Source organism: Eretmochelys imbricata, chromosome 14 (assembly GCF_965152235.1).
Source record: "Eretmochelys imbricata isolate rEreImb1 chromosome 14, rEreImb1.hap1, whole genome shotgun sequence".
In the NCBI taxonomy this organism is placed as follows: domain Eukaryota; kingdom Metazoa; phylum Chordata; order Testudines; family Cheloniidae; genus Eretmochelys; species Eretmochelys imbricata.
The window spans coordinates 18759622-18778233 of record NC_135585.1 but is presented as its reverse complement, the minus strand read 5'-3'; positions in this window follow the sequence as shown (position 1 = coordinate 18778233).

Sequence of the window (18612 nt, the reverse complement as noted above, 5' to 3'; positions counted from 1 at the left end):
TGTCAGAACCTGGAGGTGGGAGGATTTGTGAGACTATTCATCCTCCTGTCAATGGGCGCCTCCGTCGCTGCCCAGTGTACCGTACCTCCAGGCCAGTTTGTGTCGACTCAGTCGCAAATACATGCCCGGCCCTTACCCTTTCACCAGGGGTGTATTTATTCTTTCCTTACACGCTGTGAGGATTTCAGTGCGGGGTTATAGCAAGAGGAGGCTTCCATGCCACCTTCACTCCTCAGCCCAGGCTCACCCTTTCAGCTCCCCATGCTTCCTGTTCCTCCCATTTACAGCCTCCCAGTTACCTCATTAGGCCAGTGAATAGCACCCAGGGGCTCATAATCCCCCAACAGAAAGTGTCTTAATTGGCATCAATTAATCCTGCGCTCTTGCCAGTGCTGCAGCAAACTCAGTGACCAGGGTGCTATTAATAGCACCCTGTCACACCTCCTCTGGCTGAGTTTTAAACCAGTAATTAGGCCCAGGACCTAGCTTCTTCAGGGCAGGAAGCTGCAGATACAAAATTCCATCCAAACAGCCAGCCATCGCATGACCAGGTATCCATTGGTTTTGTCTCAGGAATCTGTTAGTCAAAGAGGTAGATCTTATTGTCATTGCTATGCTGATTCAGTCTTTCTGTTAATTAAGGCCAAAGGCATATCTGCAATTATAGTGTATTTTATGTACATAATGACAGGTTTCAGAGTAGCAGCCGTGTTAGTCCATATTCGCAAAAAGAAAAGGAGTACTTGTGGCTCAAATAAACTGGTTAGTCTCTAAGGTGCCACAAGTACTCCTTTTCTTTTTACGTACATAGCAAGTCATGCGTATAGAGCCAAAGGTAATGCAAAGCAAAGTCTGACACTGTCCTTTCAGATTCTGGAGCATCAAACCCGTAATGGCAATTCCAGTTGGCTCTTTTTGAATCTTTCAGTTGGTCTGTGTTGGTTTCTAGTGCTGGGCCAGACATCAGTAGCCCAATAATGAAACTATGGCTCCGTGCCAATAATACGAGTATCGTTCTGTACCAAAACTTTTTTTGCCAGCAGAATCAGTAGAAACCAGATACAAATTTTCAAATAGAATTTCCATTAGTGACATTTTAAAAATGTGAACCAAAGTTATTCTTTTTCCACTCAAGTTGCCACAGGAGCTTGTGTTCCAGAATTAGCTCTAGCATTGTCTCTGGCTGTGGATAGCATTTTCTTTCTTGACATTTTTTTACTTCATGGCAACACTAATTACTTGTGGTTTATTTCTGTAAGAAATCATTTTGAATTAATTTTGCAGTATCAGTGATAAGAATATTATATATTTTTTCCATAAGGTTTTGAACTTTCATATGGCTAGAAAGAGCACATTGACCAGTGAGTTAGGTCTCAAATGTTCCCATCCTGACACTTACGTATTTGCTAAAGCCATGCCAGTGTTTTCTTTATTTCCAACACAGAGGTTAACACTGTGTGAGATCAGGGCTTGGATTCTGCATGGGTGTTGGCTTGTTGCCTCTGATGGGTGCTTATACACCTGCATAACTTTATTAGTTTTTCCCGAGGTGCGGGGGAGCTGCACCAAATGAAGCCTCAGTCCTGCACTGTGACCCATGTAGACAGCCTGCAGCACCTGTGCAAAGCCCAGCTGATGTCAAAATGGGCTCCATGTGGGCACAATGAGATAACAGTGCAGGATTGGGGCCTGAGAGATGACCATGTTGAATCTGATGTGCTCTGAGCCAGAAATGACCCATAACTCTTGATGGTGGGGGGGCAATTTAAAGGTTGGGGTGGGCACGTGACCACCCCACGTGTTGCCTCTGGCCCCTTTCCTGCTCCCCCTGTGCCTTCCACACCCGCTCAAAGCCGGCACCAACTTGCCCCCCTCACAGCTCCTTCCCGCTTACTTCTCCCATTGCCTCTCCATTGCGGGCACGGCCCAGGCCGGAGAGTGCTGCGGACACCTACTGCCAAGCAGGTACCTGCGGCTGTGGGAGAGGAAGGGACAGGCTGCTAGTTTATGGTTGTTCATGGAGGAGTCTTGATTTCCCTTCACCTCTATCTCACATAGCAGAGAGCTGAGGGGGGGGTCACATGGGGACACGTGCCTCCCCACAGATTTCTGCCCGGGTGGGAGTGGGGCTGAGTGCGGAAGAGGGGGCGTGCCTGGGAAAGACACTTATCAGTCCCGCTGAGCCCTGCTAGGAGGCACCCATAGCAGGGAAGAGAGACGGGGCTGGCAGTGCACCCATAGGGAATATTTTTTAGTTCCTTAGAGCTTGCTATTCATAGCAGAAACAAGGGCAATAATCAAAGGACATCTACTAATAGGTCTCCCCTGTATAATGTCCAACACCCTCAACTCCCCTGGTGATGATCAGAAGCTTGTAGGACCAAAGCCATAATGTGCAACTTCCAAAGTATAGAAACTTCTGACCCTCAACTATTCGGCTCTGTGCCCCTTTAACCAATCCTGTAAATAACTGTAATCAAAACACAAATACACGTTGCTTTGTTTTATTATGCAATGGATCAATGTCTCCTGCTAAAATGAGAATTCATGGCTGCAGTGTCATTTTAGCACCCAATCTACTTAATGATATGAAAGATTTTCACATAAAAATCAAAGAGCCATTAAATCAACTCACTGGCAAGTGGGAAATTATTTCTCTGTGTTTTTCGTCTCTGGATTCTTTCTGTCTGCTGACTGAACAGAAGGTTTTAACCAGACGGATTTTGAAGTCACCGTTTTGATTTCTATCTTAATTATTATAGTTGCAAAGAAGACTAAAAATTGTTTTAAAATGGTTTAAAAATTGTATATACACAAGGTTTCAGGAGTCTTTTGTGACAATTGAGGCCCTTCGTACGAAGGACGGTTGTGCTTTATCCTTCCATCCCATAGGGTTTAAAATCTGAATTACAAGAATTAGCAACTCTGAATGGGTTTCAACCGAATTCTCCATTTTGGGAGTAACCAATGCATGGGGAATATCTAGAGAGAAACATGGAAATAAAGCGTAAGATTGCATCATCAGCAGGACATAGGTCATTCCAGAAATCAAGTTCTTCCATCAGTTCTGCAGTAGGGTGAATGTTTATTTCTTTAAATCTTATAAAAATGCTAGCAAAGGCACCTATCTATCTGGTGTAAGCTTTCTTCACTCCAAAACATATCCTACATACAGCAGTATAATTTTAAGAGAACCACCAACCACCCATGAGCACTGTAAATAGTGAAATCCCCCACCTTTGTGAATACCACCTTTAAACACTGGGAGGTGGAGGGGGGGAGGAAGAGGAGTTTCGCAACATCCACTGAAGATGTTCAGATGCAAAGGAAGTGATTAAACAAGCAAAGACTAGCACCCAGTCCCGTGTTTCATTTCATGTGCTTGGTAGAAGCTCTTGCCACACAAGAGCCGAAAGGGATGGGCAGAAAGACACAACCCAAGCTGTAGAAGCACAAGGTGTTGGATGAAAATGTGTATACCAGAAGGGCTCCTACTTCAGGAGACAAAAATGGCAAACAAGCCGGGTTTAAATGCGGGGTAGGAGGAAGCCTGGGAGAGCTCCTGGCCCTAAAACTTGACAGCAGATAATCAAAGGGAAATGCACCCCTCTGATCTTAGGCGGGCAATCCCCTCTGTCCTGGAGCCTGAGTCTGCAAATTGCATTGCAGTCCTTACTCATGTAACCCTTCTGCCAGGTGAAGCCAGCAGCAACAAGGGCCGGGTTCAGTATCTAGGGGTTTCTTTTCAACAATACAACACTGAAGCGGCTCAAGCCCCCACCCAGTAACCTGTGACAATTACACATCACCCCCTGGGTGCCTCTGAGAGGCAATACTTGCCCACTCGCAAGCACAGAGTCTGAGTGTAGCAAAAACTTTTAATAAAAGGAGGGAATTAACTCAGCATTAATTTGGGAAAACACCACAGCTATGGTTCATAAACACAAACCATGAGCAAAAGACCCACCCCGAAGTAAGTTGGGCAGTGTCCTTTTCCCCTCAGGGTCTTAAGTCCAGCAACCCAAAAGTCCCTTTAGCGTGCCCATCCCTTCTCTGTACCCCCACTCACAGTTGCTCTCCTTGGCCAGTGCAGTCACAGAGTTCAGAGGTTCATCCGCAGAGTTCACCTCCCACCCTGTGTGGAAGACAGGGGTGGGGGGTAAGGAGGCACTAACACACTGCACTGCTCGGGCACTCGCTCGTCGCCCCAACGGCCGATTGCCACGCCTCTACAGGGCTTTTCTCTGGCCCTCTCCACCAGCTTCTCTGCTGGCCACTTGCCATGCCTCTCCACCAGCCGCCCTGCTGATCGCGCCTCTTGTAAGGGGCAAAATCCTAAAGTTTGTGTTTGTATTATCATTGTTTATTGTATTTGGGTGGCATCCATGTTATAATCCAAAATGGAGTATTGGTCATGTGACCCGAGGGTTAGCTAGAATGCTTCCCGCCCTTTTCAACGGTCATATAATCATATAATATCAGAGTTGGAAGGGACCTCAGGAGGTCATCTAGTCCAACCCCCTGCTCAAAGCAGGACCAATCCCCAATTTTTGCCCCAGATCCCTAAATGGCCCCCTCAAGGATTGAACTCACAACCCTAGGTTTAGCAGGCCAATGCTCAAACCACTGAGCTATCCCTCCCCCCAGTAGTGGTACAGTGGTAAACAAGTACCAGCTCAAACTGGTTTTGTGCAGGGATTCTACGGGGTTTCCCGCCTTAGAATCTTTATAAGGCTGGCAGTTATCTCAGTTAGGGGCTGCCCATCCTAGAGGCAGGTACACTCATCTTGCTCCAACGGGCCGTCTAGACTCCGGATCAATTACCCGTCACAGTCACAGCCATTATTATCTGCCTTCAGACGCCCTGCTGTCATCGCGAAAAACTGTCTTGGTGTCATCATGGAAGAACAGACTAACGAGGGATCACTTCAGTGTTCCTCTCTCGGGGGTCTATATGAGCTAAGAGATAAAGGGCCTGAGCAACCAACGGAAAGGTGATATATGTATGTCATACTTACCTTGTACCCGATCTGGTATTGATTTGGGTCCTGGCTTCACACCATGCATTCACTAGGTTACTGTACCTGTAAAAGAATAAGTTTCAGTTAATGTTTACTCACTTCCCTGTCCCCACTTTGCTTACATCTCCCCAAATAAACATTTTCTGTTTGTTTTACATATGCCTATCTTCACTTGTATCGTTATCCATCATAGGAAGGGGGAGGGAAATTACATGGTAGAGGGTGATAGCCAACCAAATCAGAGATACTGGTCTCACAGTAAAGGAATGAGAGCTCATTTATAGTTGGGGGGCTCCCTGCTGCCTTATCCATTCTAGGTCTTGTAGCTAACACTCTCTGCAGGCCACCCTGCTAGCCACTTGCCACACCTCTCCACCAGCTGCCCACTCACCAAGATGTCTCCAGGGCCCCCCCAACACTTAACACAGCTCTCAGTGATTTCAGCTGTTAGTGAGAGAAGCCTCACCACTGGTGCACACTGGGTAGTCTCTTGTAATTGAGATACTGTCCCAAAGTAGGTCTAATATTACACCTAGATATCAGTGATTTCAGCTCTGCAGCATATAATAAGACTCTCAATTGAATCTAAATTAGCTTTTTTATTATACCATAAAGACAACAAGGATCAAGTGGTGTCCCACACCACCACACACAAATACCTGTCCACACCTTCTCTCAATTCCTTGGGCTTTGGAACCCATGTCCCCTGCCTAGCGAGTGCTGTTCAGTTGAGGGGGAGTCCCTCCATTGGGGTATGCCAGGTACAGTTCTGTTGCCCTTGGTTCACACAAAAAGGATAGCAACCCTTTATTACTCCTGCCCCAATAACAAGGAGACTGGAGATCCAACACCAGCCACAAATGATCATTTGGACAAGCAGTCCCATCATGCTGAGCACCTAGGTAGGATGTGTGTGTTCATGCAGATGAGATCAGCTTTTGAAGTTTTTTTCCACAGCTCAACACTAGATGTCAGGGGAGAGCTCATCGAGACTTTGCTTACACTCTCACTGATAATTCCATTGACATCACTGGGATGGCTCATGTGGATGTGTTACAGGAATAAGGCAACCCATTTGCTGATTCTAGTGTCTGTTCACTTCAGTATAAAATGTCCACTTGCTTTAAAACGTGCCAGCCGGGATTCATCCCCCATGCTGGTGCAGAGCATGGTTTTCATCTCTGTCAAGAAACAGGGTGAAGTCTCCCTCCACCCACAGAGCACTGTGCCATGCAGGCTTTCTCTGTGGCAAGAGACATCGGAGTGGGAGAGGCAGTGTGCCTGGGCCATGGCAGATAGGCTTGGGAAAACCCCTGCATAAGAGGTGCATAGGGGGTCACTATCACTAGCACAGCTCACTCGCTATCTGGCTGCTCCATACACCATCCTCTCAACCCCATGCATAGGCCCCTGGACAAAGCCTATTTATCTGGGCGTTGTGTAGGAGGACAAGAACCTGCTCCTGTGTGGCCAAAGATTCACAGAGTCAGGAGTGGAACCCAGGACTCCAACTTCTCCTGTTCTAGACCAAACTCGCCAGCCTCCCTGTTCCACTCAAGGTTTATTCATCCCCAAACTTCCCAAGCAGCGACTCCCATATATTGGAGTCTGAGCTTGGGATTTCTTTTTCAATCCTCTGCCTTCTGCTGGTGGATACACAACCATGTTGAGTCAGTGTCTGTCTCAGGGGCCCACTTGGGAATCCTAGTACTACGTGCTAGGAATTAGCAACCTTGGGCCAGATCCTCCAATGTATTTAGGCTCCTAAATCAATGAAATCAGTGCAGGTTATGCAACTAAATACCTTTGAGGCTCTGGGCCCATTTGCCTGAGAACATGACAGTACAATAACGGACTTTGAAACATGGCAGAATCTTTCTAATGGAATCCACCATTATTACTTAAATCTACCACTCGCTGCCACTCTTCCGTCTCCACGGCACATTGATTAGAGTTCAGAAATGGCTTTCCGGGATTTCTTGTTCTCTCAGTCTCTTGCTGTACATAAACGTGGCAGTGCAAACAGCAGGCACGAGAGCAGGGTAACATGTGTTTTGAGTCTACGCTTTGCACGAATCCCTCATCGCATTCCCATTCCCTGCATGCTGCCTCGGAAGGTGTCTTTGGTCTGGGACGCAGCAGAGGTCCACAGGAAACATTTGGCTTCACACCATGTGCTGGCAGCCTAAAGCACTGCCGGAGAGACTGCTGTGCCTGAGCCTACACTGGTTTGTTGTTTGTCTTTCTAGAACCTGATACATGCCCCTCTCGCTCACTGATGTCAGTAGTAGTTAATGCTTAGCTTTTCCTCCAGGGATCTCAAAGCACTTTACAAACACTGGGGATGATTCTGCTTGGGTCCCTGAGCATTCCACCTGAGTAAGGAACGCAGTCTCCCAATGCCTTTGTGAACCATTTTAGAGATGGGTAAACCGAGGCATGCAAAGGCCACATGACAGAGTGTGAGGCAATAAGGAATAGAACCCAGGAGTCCTTGCTCAAACTCATTGAGCTGCACTTCCCCCCTCAAGAGGACATTGCAGAATAACGCTACATACACTGTTCCCAAAGAAACAATAACAATACTTGTATAGATAGTGCTGCTGATCAGTAGATCTCAAATCGTCCTCCCATGGCTGGTGAGCATCATTTTACAAACAGAGAACCTGAGACTCAGGGAAGTTCACTAGACTTACCCAGAGTCACACAGCCAATCAGTGGCAGAGCTAGAAAGAAGCCCCAAGGAACAGGGGTTCTAGTCTGATGTCCAGTCCGGGTCCAGTCCACCCTATTGTTATTCCCCCACTGCATACAGTTATGGCATTAGCCGAGCACCCATTTGAGAACCAGCTCTACAAATACAGATAATGTGCTTAATTAAGACACAGTCATTTCTTCCTTTTTGCTGCGGTTGTGTCCTTTCCACAACTCGATAGCCACTGGCATAGCCTCACCTTTTCTTGAGTTGTACAATGATTTCTAATTCCTCTACCTGTCTTCAGCACTGAAAGATAGTAACACTTCATATTTAATGAGGAATAGTGCTGGCTATAAGAATGAAAATGAAAGTGAAAGTTCCTTGGTGTTATGATGGGAAATCCAGTCCTTTCATTTCATTTTGTACCATGAGCTCAGCGATAAACACGAAGCAGGAAAATTCCCGCTTCGACTCACCATTTGTTAGTCTCAACGGTGCCACAAGTACTCCTTCTCTTTTTGCCAGGCTATGAAAACAACCCCATGGGCCAAAGCATCTGCAGAATAAACTGGAGTGGGAAAGCTTATAGCTTACAGCTGAAGTCCTTTTCTTGCAAGATTGCCAACTGCTGGAAGTGACTTTACTAGGGAATGAAGCAGTCAGGGATCGAAAACTTATTCTGGATGCTTGTCAGCTTTCAGGTACCGTACTAGGTTATTCTTTTCCAGGCTCTGAACAGGTGACAGCCAGATTGTTTTTTTTTCCATTGCAAAGCTTGCTGGTTTCCAGTTTAAACAGTCAGTTAGGAATTTGTATTGAAAATCTAAGTCATCAGCTGAGCAACCCATGCTTTTAGAACATATCCTGTAGAAGGAAGTTCCTTGTTGCTTTTGTTTTATGCATGTTGCTTAGGATATGCAAACCATTCTCTGCAATTTTGAATATTTTCCCAAATGTTTTAATCCCACAAAGATTGCTTTTGCCTGCCACGAGATGAGACTAAGGCTACGTATTGATTGCAAAATATTTGTACATTGTTTTGTACTTTGTGTCTCCTCTCATAAGGCAGGTTCTCCATTTCTCGGATCATCCTAGTAGCCCCTCTCGGCACATGTCTCAGTTTGAATTAATCTTTCTTAAACATGGGAGACCAGAATTGCACACAGTATTCCAGATGAGGTCTCAAAGGTGCTTTGTATAACGGTACTAACACTTCCCTGTCTCTATTTGAAATACCTCTCTTGATGTGCCAAGGTCAGTAATAAAAATGTTAAATAAGATTGGTACTAAGACCGATCCCTGAGGAACTCCACTAGTAACCTCCCTCCAGCCTGACAGTTCACCTTTCAGTATGACCCACTGTAGTCTCTCCTTTTATCAGTCCCTTATCTACCTTTCAGTTCTCATATTAATCCCCATCTTCTCCAATTTAACTAATAATTTCCCAAGTGGACTGTGTCAAATGCCTTCCTAAAATCCAGGTAGATTAGTTTTACTGCATTTCCTTTGTCTAAAAAATCAGTTACCTTCTCAGAGAAGGAGATCAGGTTGGTCTGGCACGATCTACCTTTTGTAAAACCATGATGTATTTTATCCCAATTACTTTTACCTCCTTAACTACTTTCTCTTTCAAAATTTGTTCCAAGACCAGGCATACTATTGAGGTCAAACGAATAGGCCTGTAGTTTCCTGGATCACGTTTTTTTTCCCTTTCACTACACTGCATGCCTGAACCATGTTGCTAACTGTGTCAGGCAGTAACCGTAGTGGAACCACCAACCAGTGGCTTTTCACAGTATAGGTGGGGTCTTACATGTGTCTTTATTCAAGTTACAACACTTTGCATTCAATACTAACCACCCTTAATGTAAGTGCTCCTTAATGATATGCACCTACCTCTGTGTTAACATCTTTCAGCCATAGACAGGTAGGAGCTGTTCTCCAGCCCCCTGCATGACAGTTTTTAATGCTCTACCATACCTGTTAGTGACTCTGGCTTATCTTTTTTTTTTTAATCCATTTTTATTGACAAATGGACACGAAAAGTACAGAGCCTCTTGTTAATGTCCCGCTGACTTTTGCTGGTACCTGGTATTGCACAATATGTTACCTTAAGGGCTGGATGGAAAATGAGGTCACTTCAAGGCATAGGTGCAAACACTGGGGACTGAGTGTGACATGTCACTCCCCCATTGTGCTGTTCTGGTGATGGCCCCTTTAGTGCTGCTACAGGACTCATTAATTCATATTCCTGGTTCCCTCCTCATCATTTTTATCAAGCTATCTATTTCTAGGACACGTAGATCTTGGCATTAATGAAAAATTTAGTTAAGTGCGTGCCTGATTCTACTGGTCTGCATAAAACGCTCCACATGAAAACCCTGTAGAATTGTCCAAATATTTCATACACATTTTGAAATCCACACAAAATATACAGAACAGGCCACAATCTATGTACAGAGTGGTATACGGCTTACAGATCAACGTCAGAGCTGGGAAAATTTGGTAAATGTTGGTCTCTGAAAATCCATGTACAATTTTTCATTAGTTCATTTTTGCAGGATGCCCTTTGCCTCTGGTTTCAGCCAGAATGAAGGTACATTGGTACATTGAAGGTCTGTAGGCAAAAAAGCTGGTGCTGCAGATCAGTGTTGAGATGCTTTGGCACAGCTGCGTGTGGGCCTAGGAATGGAACAACAGCCATGCTGCAGGCCAGGGCTGAGGTGCGCTGGCAAAGCTGTGTGCAGATTTAGCAGCAGAATAAGTTGATGTCGCAGGATGGGATTGAGGTGCGTTAATTAAGCCTGTGGGAGAAGGTTGCCCAGCATCAGCTTCATATGCTAAGTCGGACTCAGTCTTAAGGGAACCCTTTCCTGAGCACTACATTCAAATCCATGATTTTCATCAATGTGATAGGGAGGACACTGAAAGCGTTCCCAGAGATTTCCAGATACCTTTGAAAGCCTCAAAAATTATGGCTTTTTTTCAGGCCAAACTAAGAGGCCACTCCAGTCATGTAGGCTAATCATTCCAGCAAACCTGTGAGTAAGAAAAAGACAGATGGACAGTCTAGAATTGGGTGGGGAAAAAAATGGACTGTGCCTAGGCGGTAAGATTTCACACACAAAGAATTGTTGATTTCCATTGGATTTAATGGCACTGTTCATTGGGGTATGACATCAGCCAACTTGATTTTTTTTAAATTTGACTCTAATTTGACTAGCTTCTGTTAGCCCACCTTTGAAATAGTATGTCCAGAAATGTTTGCTTAAATTCCTTTAAAGATGTTATAAGGACGTTTCTGTTCCCTGGTTGATGCTTATAAGGATCTTTATGAGTAATTCCTTAACTGAGCTCAGTGAAGTTCAGCATCTGCTTAATTTTTTACACGATCATGGCCAATTGACTGTTTAGGGGAAACGGTGAAATTGACTATGTACAAAATACACTTTTTAAAACTTTGTTCACTGACAATAACCTTGTAAGAATAGAAGGTGCAAAATTTTCAAAGAAAAGTAAGATTGTTTTCAAGTTAACAGCATCCCTCTAAATAATGACAGGTCTAAATAATGATGTTTATTTCTGTACAGCATTCTCCATATACTTAAGCACTGTGAAAGAGAGAGGAATGTCCTTAGGAGTTGCTAGTAGCCTGAGGCGGGAGGATAGGGCCTGAAACTTGCAAAGATTAGAAGTGCAAGAGTGAGTTTTTGTGTGTGTGTTTTTTTGAAAAAAAGGGGGTGGGGGGTGAGAAAACCTGTATTTGTGCTGGAAATGGCCCACCTTGATTTTCATACACATTGTGAGGAGAGTGGTCACTTCGGATAAGCTATTACCAGCAGGAGAGTGAGTTTGTGTGTGGGGGGCGGAGGGTGAGAAAACCTGGATTTGTGCTGGGAATGGCCCAACTTGATGATCACTTTAGATAAGCTATTACCAGCAGGAGAGTGGGGTGGGAGGAGGTATTGTTTCATGGTCTCTGTGTATATAATGTCTTCTGCAGTTTCCACAGTATGCATCCGATGAAGTGAGCTGTAGCTCACGAAAGCTCATGCTCAAATAAATTGGTTAGTCTCTAAGGTGCCACAAGTACTCCTTTTCTTTTAACATAAATTTTGTGCATTGTCACTTGTTAACAGAGTGCATTGCGCCCTCTGGTGGTTTAAAAGGAAACATACAGGAATTTCATTATTTAGCATAAAGAAAAGGAGTCCTTGTGGCTCCTTAGAGACTAACCAATTTATTTGAGCATGAGCTTTCGTGAGCTACAGCTCACTTCATCAGATGCATACCGTGGAAACTGCAGCAGACTTTATATATACACAGAGAATATGAAACAATACCTCCTCCCACCCCACTGTCCTGCTGGTAATAGCTTATCTAAAGTGAGCATCAGGTTAGGCCATTTCCAGCACAAATCCAGGTTTTCTCACCCTCCACCCCCCCACACAAATTCACTCTCCTGCTGGTGATAGCCCATCCAAAGTGACAACTCTTTACACAATGTGCATGATAATGAAGTTAGGCCATTTCCTGCACAAATCCAGGTTCTCTCACTCCCTCACCCCCCTCCAAAAACCCACCCCCATACACACACAGACTCACTCTCCTGCTGGTAATAGCTCATCCAAACTGACCACTCTCCAAGTTTAAAACCAAGTTAAACCAGAACATCTGGGGGGGGGGGGTAGGAAAAAACAAGAGGAAATAGGCTACCTTGCATAATGACTTAGCCACTCCCAGTCTCTATTTAAGCCTAAATTAATAGTATCCAATTTGCAAATGAATTCCAATTCAGCAGTTTCTCGCTGGAGTCTGGATTTGAAGTTTCTTTGTTTTAAGATAGCGACCTTCATGTCTGTGATTGCGTGACCAGAGAGATTGAAGTGTTCTCCGACTGGTTTATGAATGTTATAATTCTTGACATCTGATTTGTGTCCATTTATTCTTTTACGTAGAGACTGTCCAGTTTGACCAATGTACATGGCAGAGGGGCATTGCTGGCACATGATGGCATAAATCACATTGGTGGATGTGCAGGTGAACGAGCCTCTGATAGTGCCACACTATCAGAGGCTCGTTCACCTGCACATCCACCAATGTGATTTATGCCATCATGTGCCAGCAATGACCCTCTGCCATGTACATTGGTCAAACTGGACAGTCTCTACGTAAAAGAATAAATGGACACAAATCAGATGTCAAGAATTATAACATTCATAAACCAGTCGGAGAACACTTCAATCTCTCTGGTCACGCAATCACAGACATGAAGGTCGCTATCTTAAAACAAAGAAACTTCAAATCCAGACTCCAGCGAGAAACTGCTGAATTGGAATTCATTTGCAAATTGGATACTATTAATTTAGGCTTAAATAGAGACTGGGAGTGGCTAAGTCATTATGCAAGGTAGCCTATTTCCTCTTGTTTTTTCCTACCCCCCCCCCCCCAGATGTTCTGATTTAACTTGGTTTTAAACTTGGAGAGTGGTCAGTTTGGATGAGCTATTGCCAGCAGGAGAGTGAGTCTGTGTGTGTATGGGGGTGGGTTTTTGGAGGGGGGTGAGGGAGTGAGAGAACCTGGATTTGTGCAGGAAATGGCCTAACTTCATTATCATGCACATTGTGTAAAGAGTTGTCACTTTGGATGGGCTATCACCAGCAGGAGAGTGAATTTGTGTGGGGGGGTGGAGGGTGAGAAAACCTGGATTTGTGCTGGAAATGGCCTAACCTGATGCTCACTTTAGATAAGCTATTACCAGCAGGACAGTGGGGTGGGAGGAGGTATTGTTTCATATTCTCTGTGTATATATAAAGTCTGCTGCAGTTTCCACGGTATGCATCTGATGAAGTGAGCTGTAGCTCACGAAAGCTCATGCTCAAATAAATTGGTTAGTCTCTAAGGTGCCACAAGGACTCCTTTTCTTTTTGCGAATACAGACTAACACGGCTGTTACTCTGAAACCTGTCATTATTTAGCATCACCAAGTTCAGATGAAGAATAAATACGTCTGATGTTTTTTATTTTCTGAGAGCTCGATGGGTCTCAGGATAGTGATGGAAGATCCAGCAGCTTAGCACCTGAGTCACTGATTTAAATCTCAGCCATGTTAGCAACGCAGGGAAGTTATTAAAGTCTGAAAACTGCTCAGCGGTTTAGTAATGATTCTCAGGCCAAATTCCTGCAGGACAGATGTCCACATGGCAGACACCTGCACCATGACTGCACTGCACCCTTGCCACCACTCCAGCACAGACACCAAAGGTTGCCTGGGCCATGGAGACAATTACCTGCTCATCCTTAGAAGTGGTTAATCCACAGCAGATTTGAAGCTACATTCCTCTTGGTTTTAGCACGATAGGGTTGGTAGCAATCTCTACATTTAGGATACCTAACGCTTTCTGATATAAATGACTCTTGCGACTGTTGTTTTGAGAAGCTCCCATGCCTCCCTTGTTTGCAATAGGCCTTTGATATGTGGGGAGAGGGAAACCCCTCAGGCTGGAGACGGGCCTTCCCTACCCCGCACCATGAAATTCCATTCAAGTTTTGCTGAGATGTACACTTTTTAAAATCACCATTTTCATACTCTTGCTTGCATTCTTCTGTGCCCAAGCCATTAGGCTAGGGTGGGCTCTGGGAGTGGTCACAAGGGTCAGAGACAGTCTAAGCCAGGGTCACACGGTGTCAGAATCAGCAACAGAACCCAAGTGTCCCCACAGCCAACCACTTCCTTGACTAGATCGTGCTGCCTCCCTATACTGCACAGGCATCATCCAAAGGCATTTGCTGTGTTGTACAATGGGTTCTTCTTTCAGCAAAAGTCCTATGATGAGGGGTCATTTTGTTGCTGGTGGAAAGGAGATTGAACAGGATGAGAAGGGGATGGGAATTCTCAAGGCTGTAAATTAAGTTTATACCCAGGAAATTGATGTCACCTCTTCTGCTCTGATAGAATAATACCAAAACGCTGGACGTCTACAGCATCTTTCACCTCAGGATCTCAGAAATCTGAGACACACGCCTGATGGGCTCCCTCCAGAAAACAGCTGCATGCCTCCTGTTCCTGTCCGTTTTCTCAAGTGTCTCCCACGGCCGTAAGTCACCTCATTTTACTGTGTTGGTCTCTCATCACACAATAATATATATTTTATGCACCAAGGAGAAAGCTTAACTGTTATAAATTAAAACCAGCAACCCAATGAGCTGGGGCGAGGGCAAGGAGGAAACTGAGTTAGGCTACTTAGAAAGAACTGAAGCTAGAGCCTTCTGAGGAGAGGGACTAGCAGCTTGGCAAGAAGAGACATTACAGTACTGATAGTCTAAGGGGATACTGCAAACCACAGCATCACCTCTTCCCTCCAGCTCCGCTCCCACCACAACCAGCGTGGTTTGGAATCAGCCAGCAGATCCGTTTTAGAGCAATCGTTATATCCCATTTGTCTCCTGTAAGCTCTGGCAGTGAAACACAGCTCAGACAGGTGGTCACTGCTCCCACTGGCTCAGCCAATAAGGAACCTCCACTTTGGCTCTCCTGGGAGAACCCCTGTCTACCGAGCCCCCACATTCCAGACTAAGACTGAGACTAAGATGTGCTAATATGCTAACAGTGCTACTCCATCCACTGGAAATGCTCTTTGGATAAAGTAGATTTAAATGCTGGCCATCAGTTGTCTGTCATCTTAGGGCACATTCACCCCAGGGGTAATTCCACAGACATCAGTGGAATTACACTAGAGATTAGTTAAACCCAAATTAAAATTTTGTGCGCAGTTGCGCATATTTGCTTATGTAAGTAGAACAGGTGTAACTTGGGACAAAATATGGCCAAATGGTCTCGAACGGATACAAGTTTTCTCCACTTAAACCTATTCTATATTTTAGCAATCAAACACTTGTTTTACACTTAATGATTTCTGTTTGAGTAATAATTTATTTGTGTTCTTTTTCCCCGCACCTCCCTCAGAATTTCTCACCTTCAAGTGCAGTGATGTCAAGACAGAATATAACAAAACGGCAACAATTTCATGCATTAGCAACAAGAAGATTACACATGTGGTCGTTAAGCACTGTGAAAATTGTAATAAACAGAACTCATGCTTAGAAAGCGTTATAAACACGTGGGCAGGAAAGGATTCCAGTGAAGAGGGAAGAATTCGGTTGGTGCTACAACACAATGTTTCTGAAGTGCACATACAGGAAGTAAAAGCAACTGATGAAGGAGGTTATAAATGGCATCTTTATTCTGACGCTGGGGAACGCGATGGATGTGCAACCCTTGAGATTACAGGTAAACTCACAGCACAGAGGGGATCATGGACACTATAATAAAGCTACTGCAGATTTCAGTTACTTTTTTGAGCATTTTAATAAATAAATTCAGTTCCACCATGGATTAGTTTTCAGAGGACGATTACCAGCACTAGAGGTTTTGGAGATAAAATAAAGAGGTTTTCAGAATAAATAAAACATTTCAAACACTGAGTTAGGCCCTGCACAGCCCCATTGTCTTAAATGGTTGAAATACCATAAAAGAATGGAGACTGTTTGGTGACCTGTGATGGACAGGTGAAAGCTCAGCGTTTATTGTTCTTGTACTCAGCAATCCATGAGTGAGCTCACCGAGTGTCAAGGTTCTAGCTCAGTAGAGACACGGAATTGGACTGTGTTCTTCTCCCTGTTCCAGTCATTTGTATTATATTAGCTAGTTTAGGGCCAGATTGTGGCCTTTACTGTATAGCCACCCAGGGTTAAGGGACACCGTTCCCTTGTGCCTGTTGCCCATGTCATGGGTACCAGTGCAGGGTGGGAGAGCAGCCACAACAGTTGCAGGGAAGCTTGGTTCTGCCCTTCCCCCAAACATATCACCCCATGCAGCTGCCTCCTGTGTGCAAGCGGAAGTATCCTTTGCCAGGTAGAGGCCTGGCATAGATTATGTACCCTCTCTTCCCTCTCCCTTGAGCCCTTAGGAAATGGGGGACCAGATTGTGAGTCTGGTTTTGTTTCTCTTGGTGTGCACATCATACAGCAAAGTACAGCAATACTCTGAGGCAGCTAAGTTGGGTTTCTCATGGAAAGTGCTGGTAAGGCTGGTTAAGACACCTTCTGCTTCCTCAGATACCAGGCTTGCACTGCCCGTCAGGTTAGTCCCGTGGCCATCAGGAATAGATAAATGTTGCCAGAGAGGGTTGTGATGCATTGGTAGAGCTGTGGAGGAAGTCTGACCTGGGATCTGTAATGAGACTTTCTGGTAAGCGAGAGGAGAAAGAGGGCACCTTTAGATCCACACTAAATGAGTTAATTCCTGGGTTTACCTGCAGTCAATAAAGTAAGAGTTTGTTAACCAAGACTAGTGTGGAGCTAGGGTTGACTGAGGTTTCCTGCAATGGCCTTCAAAGGGCACCTACCGTATAGATCAGCAAGCCCCTTGCTCCTGAGGATGGGGCCCGTGGAATAAGGGAGCAGAATGAGGTGGGCCAGGATCTAAAATTTCCCAAGTGGCAGCAATTGTCTGTGCTGTAGGAAAGCTGGGGTTGCGACAGCCATGGCTAGAATAGCAGGAGTCACACAGGTCAGCACTGGACCAGACACAGGGGGCTGAGAAAAGAACCAAGGGCAGTTGAATTGCTGGGTGAGGGAAACCTGTAGAGCACATGGCTGCACTGTGTGTGACTGAAGTCACGGCTGTCAAGCCCTCCGTATTAGAGGTTCACCTGCAATATAAAATGTTTAGAGAAATCAATCAGGTATAAACGGACACCCAAACCACCCTGGCAGAAACCATTTTTGTTTATAAACTCCCTGCCATCTCCAGAATCTTTAGTGACACCTCAATCCACTTTTCTTTTATTGTCACTTTCCCTTTTTTCCCCAGCTGTACTCACACGTATGGTATAAGGTGCAGTTGTGACCCACCCTAGCACCAGATCCTTTAGCTCCAACCCCACAGAAATCCAGCCAGGACTGTCGTTACACAGTTCTAGGGCCAATTCATCCTCAACTGAACTTCAGTGGAGTTACCCACACACGCCAAGGCTGAATTTGACCATAGGTTAGCTGTTAATTCGGACCCCTAGTCACCTATTGTGGAAAAAAGCAATGGATATTGTACAAGCCATAATCAACACTGTGTTTCTTTCAGATCCAGAAACTGAGCCTAATCTCACTAGGAACGGAACAAAGCTCACCTGCCTGTCACCTATAGGGCATCGACAAAGGGAGATCCATTGGTTCGATGGCCACGGGACTAACCTGACGGGCAGTGCAAGCCTGGTAACTGAGGAAGCAGAAGGTGGCTTAACCAGCCTTACCAGCACTCTCCATGAGAAACCCAGCTTAACTGCCTCAGAGTATTGCTGTACTGTGCTGTATGATGTGCACACCAAGAGAAACAAAACCAAGTGCCTTAGTGCCCACAAAGCAGTCACTGATTACCCTCATTTTACTTCAACCCCAGGTATAAGATATAGCAGAAGTACTTTGAGTTTCAGCCACAAATCAATCATCCCCTGATGATGAAACGTTAGCAGGTGTCTTGTGCAGAATTCTTGCTCCCCAGCTGGAAAGGGGTGACTGGAAGTTCTCAGAGTACTAGTGCTAATGCCATTATTATTGAGCACCACCAACATACTGTTCCAGGAATAGCTGACTGCAGGTAAAGCAGAGATTTTTGAATAATATGTCACATGCATCTGCTTCACATGCTAGATTAGTCTAGATTTTTTTACAATACAAAGCTGTGTGGGCAGTGCATTTTGTACAAGAAAGTGCTTAGGCACCTGACGCCAGGAGAGGGTTCATGGCTGTGAATTGCACATGGAGATTGGTGCCAAAGTATTTCCCATTGGCTAGCTTAGGCAGCTCCTCGCTCAGTGTGCTGGCTTTTGCAGATCC